Source organism: Oncorhynchus mykiss, chromosome 23, assembly GCF_057628025.1.
Source record: "Oncorhynchus mykiss isolate SJ-2025 chromosome 23, ASM5762802v1, whole genome shotgun sequence".
NCBI lineage: Eukaryota > Metazoa > Chordata > Actinopteri > Salmoniformes > Salmonidae > Oncorhynchus > Oncorhynchus mykiss.
This window is the reverse complement of record NC_143044.1, coordinates 30,289,629-30,296,620: the sequence shown is the minus strand read 5'-3', so window position 1 is coordinate 30,296,620 and position 6,992 is coordinate 30,289,629.

Genomic DNA, 6,992 nt, shown 5'->3' with positions numbered 1-6,992 from the left:
TGGTTAAACTATCACATGTTTAATGGTACCAGTCGTTGGCACTTATTAAATAACATGCCATAGAATTCTGTGGCACCACGCAAGCTGTGCTGCAGTACGCTGCAACTTTTAAAGGACGAACCACGACACCTTCTGCACTACTTGCTCTAGCCACCTCAACCTGCCCTTCTTGCACCAGACACTTCTGATCCCCAGCAACATGGGCACTCGTACAGTTGACACACACAACTTTATCCACTGAAACTACACAATCCTTTATCCAATGCCCTCCTGCACACTTTCCACATCTTGTAATCTCCCTCCTACAAACTGCTGCAACATGACCATAAACGTTGCACCTAAAACAGTGCAGTGGATTTAGCACAAAATCTCTAACAGGATAATTGATATATCCTAACATGACTTTGTCGGGTAAAGTCTCTGACTCAAAACTCAAAAGGACTGACATTGATTGCTCTGTTTCACCATGCTCACCACCGTTCTGCGTCGCAACAAACACCGGGAATCTTCAAATTCAATTGCTCCTCCTCCACACTTAATGCTACCCCAGAAATCCTTCCTTTCAATGGTGCCCTGTTCCTAAGAGCAAAGCAAGAAATAGAACTCGAACCAAGTTGCGTGACACGGAGCGCCCGCTCCCTCTGGTCATAAGAAACACAAACAAATATCACAAGTCCACTACAGGTTACCTTCACTGATGCAACTGCACCCACCTCCTTTCCCACCCACCCTGAAACCACAAATGGATCTGTCATTTTTTTCTCCAAAAATGTTACTCCTACTCGCCCTCATTCACCTCCATTTCACCTCCAAAACTCACTCTGTTTGCACTTGACACCAATCCCTTTCGACAACCCATCTCCATTTAATCGCCATCTTCCTCAAATTCAAATCCAACCTCTGCTTTCCTCATTCTCTTCAACCTCTTCTTCCTTTTTCCCCTCCATTGCTCCTCAGAAATCCACCTTTCTGTTTCCCTGCACCAAAATTCCTCCTCTCAACTTTGCTTGCGGCCCAGTGGCATCCCAACGTAACTCCATCTCATAATTGTCCTGCTCACCTCGGAAACGTGTCTTTTCCGGGTGTCAACATTTTGAGAGCATGAGCAGGCCGGCCACACACAGAAAAACGACCACAAAACTCAACTCTGTTCTACTCCTGTCGTGGCGGTAAACCTTCAGCTCTCCACTTCTTTCGTCTCTCTGACTCTGGACCTCGTTCAACGCACACCCACTTCCGGTATATTTGTCGTTGTCTTCTGCTTCCCTGGACATGTTTATAGTTTCCTGCATGCCATACTCTAAATAGGGTCCCCAGGGAAATGTTTACCAAAATAGTGGTTTCTACCCTGTCACATCAATTCAAGCAATCCTTTTCTTCTGTTTATTGGATCATCAGAATAACACTAGTAGCTATTTGACCAGGGTGGTGGCTGGTGGGTAATTGATCTAAAGGCTTTCCATACTTGCGCGATCAATAGGCCCTGTGTGTTGTGACAGGTACCTGTCAACAAGTCAATAAAGGCTATGGAGTCGGTCAGCAGCAGGTCATTTATCAGGTAGGCAGGGAGCCTCCATCTGAGGACAGAGGTAATACAGTCACCTTGATAAGGGGATTTAAAATTAGGTCATTGTAACAACACACAGGCCTTTATTGGTTGAAAAGTATTTGAATTGCACTCAGCTTTCCTATTATGCCTTGTCATCCTTTGACAAAATATAATACAAAATATGAGAGCAATTCAGACTGTTCAACCGTTGCCATGAAATGGCCCAGACTACTGGTAATAACACACTGCTAATAGTAATATTATTAGTCATCGATTATTAGTCATTCATAAACAAAGTAGTTTAGTTTTTGATGCAACAGGTAGTAATTTTAACACATTTTATAAGTCACCACCATGCCCACAGAAACAAAATGCTCAAGGTCTTTCTCCAGTAATACCATTGACAGTCATATATGCTATTGTTTTTATAGGCTTCAGGGTGACTCAAACAAAAGTATGCCATTGGTGAGACCCAGTGGGACCAATACATATAAGGAGCGAGATAATCTCTGTTAACTACCTGTTTGAGTATGTCAACGTAAACCACTGTCTCTTATTTTCCACCTACATCTCTGGTTGCAGCTTTACCCAGGGGTATGGGAGACTATATCTTTACCTTTGCTATAAATGAGCTGTCACAGAAAATGTATGGACAGGGCCAATCCAGTAATCTATTAGCACCTAAAAGGCCTCTGGGTGGTATTCTATTGCTGAAACCCATTGGAACACATTGCTAGCAAACATCTATTATGTTGGCCAGTCAGTGTACTGTACAGTACAGTACAGTTTATTAGGATCCCTATTAGCTACCCCATTAGCTACTTCCTGGGTTCCACATAAAAAGTACAAATACATGACAAAGTATAGAACTGCAATAGACAAGAACAACCTAAGATACTAAATTGAATAAAAAGTAAAATAGGAAAGACATCGAGACAACACAAATACTATTTACACACTTCATATATACATAATCATATTGTTATATACAGTACAGTTAAATTAGATCTTTAGAAAGAGGAGTGGCACTCTGATACAATATGTTTTTTTAATCTGTTTTTTATAGCTAAATTTGCTTTTTTGCCTGAGTAACTTCTGGTGGCAGAGCATTCCATGATGACATGGCTCTATACATAACTAAGTGATGAATTACATATATTTTTGGTTTGGGTACCGTGAAGCACATAGTGACGTGTCTGATGGGGTATGTACTGTATGTCTATTTGAAGTGTATGCAAATAGATTGTACAAGTGTTTAGGCATTTTCAACACACAAATGTTTCTTAAAAATACTAAAAGAGAAGCAGTCAATTTCTCCTCAACCCTCTATCATGTATGATGTTGTTAGTTCTGTGTGTGCAGTTAAGGGAAAGGCATGCTGCTTTGTTTTGATCCAGCTGCAGCTTTGCTAGGTCTTTCTTTGCTGCACCTGACCATATTACCAGACAGCAATCAAGATGGGACAAGATCAAAGCCTGAACAACTAGGACAGTTGATCTTTGTGTCAACATACAAATATATACACCTCTTCCCATCTTCGCAAAAACTGTCATTATGACCATGATAACTGATGATTCAATGCTACACCTAGGAGTTCAGCTTCTTCAACTTGTTCAGTGGTCACACCCTTCATGCACAACTGCATTATTTTTTTTTTTAGTTAACTAGGCCAGTCAGTTAAGAACTAATTCTTATTTTTAATGACGGCCTAGGAACAGTGGGTTAACTGCCTTGTTCAGGGGCAGGACGACAGATTTTTACCTTGTCAGCTCGGGGATTCGATCTTGCAACTTTTTGGTTACTAGTCCAATGCTCTAACCACTAGGCTACCTGCCGTTGAGGTTTACGTGTAAGAGAATGCATTTAACCAAAACAATGCTTTTGGTTTTAGATTAATTAAGACCAGTTTTTTGTTACTTACTCATTCTGACACTGACTGTAACTCCTTGCTAAGAGTCTCAGGGATCTCACTGGCTGTAGGTACTGATGTGTAGAGTCTGCAATCATCAGCATACATAGAGTAGTCATTTTAGCTTCTTGTAAAACAAGTGACAAATCATTCGTAAAAATGGAGAAGAGTAACGGCCCAAGGCAACTGCCCAAGGCAACTGCCCTGAGGTATACCGCACTATACATGTCTGATGTTATTGAAGCTTCCATTGAAGAATACTCTCTGAATTCTATTGGATAAGTAACTCTCCAACCATGTGAGATGCAAAGTGATGACAGGTGATGCAAAGCCATAACAAGTTGGATTTAAAAAAATACATTTTTCCATCTTGTTGATAAGTGAAGTGGCATCACAGGCATGAGTAAGTCTTGAAGATGCTAACTTCTGTATGTCAATAACTATGTCTATGTATGCCACTGCTCATACAAGAAAACAGAAGAAGACTGGTGGTTGGTATTTAGCATGAGGTCTCAATTGGTTTAGTCATTTCATTTCTGGGCACGCTCCATTCTCTCTAAATATGCAAAGGTCACAGAGCGCAGTAATTGGTCTTTAGATAGATAGACACATTTGGTGTTTATATTCAACATTGGCAATGCAGTGTTAAATCTGACATTTATCTTCTTTCAGGCATGATTATCTGTGTCAGACATCAAAACATTCCATATTTGTGGTGCTGATGCATTATATGAAAATTTTTAGACATTTGTAATCTAAATCAGTAGTATAACGCTACCCATAGATCACTTAATAAGATCATTATTCAAACAAATACTCAATACAAATTCTGCTTATGTTTAACATTATATCTGCTAAGATGGCATCAGACAGATGTCAACTTGCCCTATGTATTTCAACCTGCAAGGATAGGTTTAATCATGGAAAAGTTGGCAGTACCCCTGCAGGCTAGTGGTCCATTATTAAGAATGCCTTAACATTTAATTAAGGCAATGTCCAACTATTTATAGATCACCACTATGTAAAAATGACACATTTTTCTTCATCCCATCTCTTTTACAGATTACTTTTTTTAAATGTCGACCACTTCGGTGGTAAACAGTAAACACAGGCTCTCATTAATGAATTACTGTTTATTTTTTAATATTTTATTGTTGTACATAAAAGACTGTAGAAACACTAGCATATCAGCTCTAAGTGATTTTAATTTTGGAAATCTGTTCAAAAGTATTCCCACCCATAAGTATTCCCACCCATAGCAGGTATATCTCACTGGTCACCCCCAAAGCCAATTCTTCTTTTGGCCGCCTCTCCTTCCAGTTCTCTGCTGCCAATGACTGGAACGAACTGCAAAAATCACTAAAGCTGGAGACTCTTATCTCCTTCACTAGCTTTAAGGACCAGCTGTCAGTGCAGCTCACAGATCACTGCACCTGTACATAGCCCATATGTAAATAGCCCATCTAATCTACCTCATCCCCATACTGTGTTTATTTATTTATTTATCTTGCTCCTTTGCACCCCAGTATCTCTACTTGCACATTCATCTTCTGCACATTTAACCATTCCAGTGTTTAATTGCTATATTGAAATTCCTTTGCCACCATGGCCTATTTATTGCCTTACCTCCCTTATCCTACCTCATTTGCACATGCTGTATATAGACTTTTCTACTGTATTATTGATTGATGTTTGTTTATTCCATGTGTAACTCTGTGTTGTTGTACAGTGGGGAGAACAAGTATTTGATACACTGTCGATTTTGCAGGTTTTTCTACTTACAAAGCATGTAGAGGTCTGTAATTTTTATCATAGATACACTTCAACTGTGAGAGACGGAATCTAAAACAAAAATCACATCGTATGATTTTTAAGTAATTAATTTGCATTTTATTGCATGACATAAGTATTTGATCACCTACCAACCAGTAAGAATTCCGGCTCTCACAGACCTGTTAGTTTTTCTTTAAGAAGCCCTCCTGTTCTCCACTCATTACCTGTATTAACTGCACCTGTTTTGAACTCGTTACCTGTATAAAAGACACCTGTCCACACACTCAATCAACAGACTCCAACCTCTCCACAATGGCCAAGACCAGAGACCTGTGTAAGGACATCAGGGTTACAATTGTAGACCTGCATAAGGCTGGGATGGGCTACAGGACAAGAGGCAAGCAGCTTGGTGAGAAGGCAACAACTGTTGGCGCAATTATTAGAAAATGGAAGAAGTTCAAGATGACGGTCAATCACCCTCGGTCTGGGGTGCAAGATCTCACCTCGTGGGGTATCAATGATCATGAGGAAGGTGAGGGATCAGCCCAGAACTAAGAAAGAAAGTAAGAAGCATCTCAAGGTCCTGGAGTGGCCTAGCCAGTCTCCAGACCTGAACCCAATAGAAAATCTTTGGAGGGAGCTGAAAGTCCATATTGCCCAGCGACAGCCCCGAAACCTAAAGGATCTGGAGAAGTTCTGTATGGGGGTGTGGGCCAAAATCCCCGCTGCAGTGTGTGCAAACCTGGTCAAGAACTACAGGAAACGTACGATCTCTGTAATTGCAAACAAAGGTTTCTGTACCAAATATTAAGTTCTGCTTTTGATGTATCAAATACTTATGTCATGCAATAAAATGCAAATGAATTACTTAAAAATCATACAATGTGATTTTCTGGATTTTTGTTTTAGATTCCGTCTCTCACAGTTGAAGTGTGATAAAAATGACAGACTTCTACATGCTTTGTAAGTAGGAAAATCGGCAGTGTATCAAATACTTGTTCTCCCCACTGTATGTGTCGAACTGCTTTGCTTTATCTTGGCATGGTCGCAGTTGCAAATGAGAACTTGTTCTCAACTAGCCTACCTGGTTAAATAAAGGTGAAATAAAAATAAATAGAGAGATATAGGCTATGTGATCGTATACAAATGTAAGCAAATTTAAAAATTATTATGTTTTAGTCTAATATTATATCTGTTTGGGATTCTTGTGGTCAATTTGCAGTTAAAAGATTGTATGTATTATGTTCTGGCCCCCTGACCATCCGCTCAATAAAAAAATTGGTTGATCGCTGGTCTAGACCCCCTGGCAGTCCCTAGGGTTAGGTTTGGGAGAGAACATTAGTTTGTCTTCAGGCTAGTGCTACAGACTAATCACACTAACAGAAAAAAATATCATGAAACGCTAACTGGTCCTACCACTCAAGGTTGTACGTAAACAGTGCAAACACTGAAGTGTGTCCTTTTCCTGTTATCAGAGGAAAAGATGAAAGCATGCCCATTCAGCTGATTGCATTCGCTCCTCCTCATTCTCTTACATAAATCTTTTTGTTCTCCAGACCGGCAGAGAGTTAGTATAGCAAAGAGGGTACTGGTGGGATTTTGTAAACTGCTGCTTTTTAATGAAAATGTAAGTAATTATATATACCTGAGTGGTTTATACCTGACATGGTCCAAAATCAAAGAGGCACCAGATCACTGTATTAAACATTAATCAAATAAACAATTTCTCAGTATATTAACAAATACTTTATTGTCAGATAA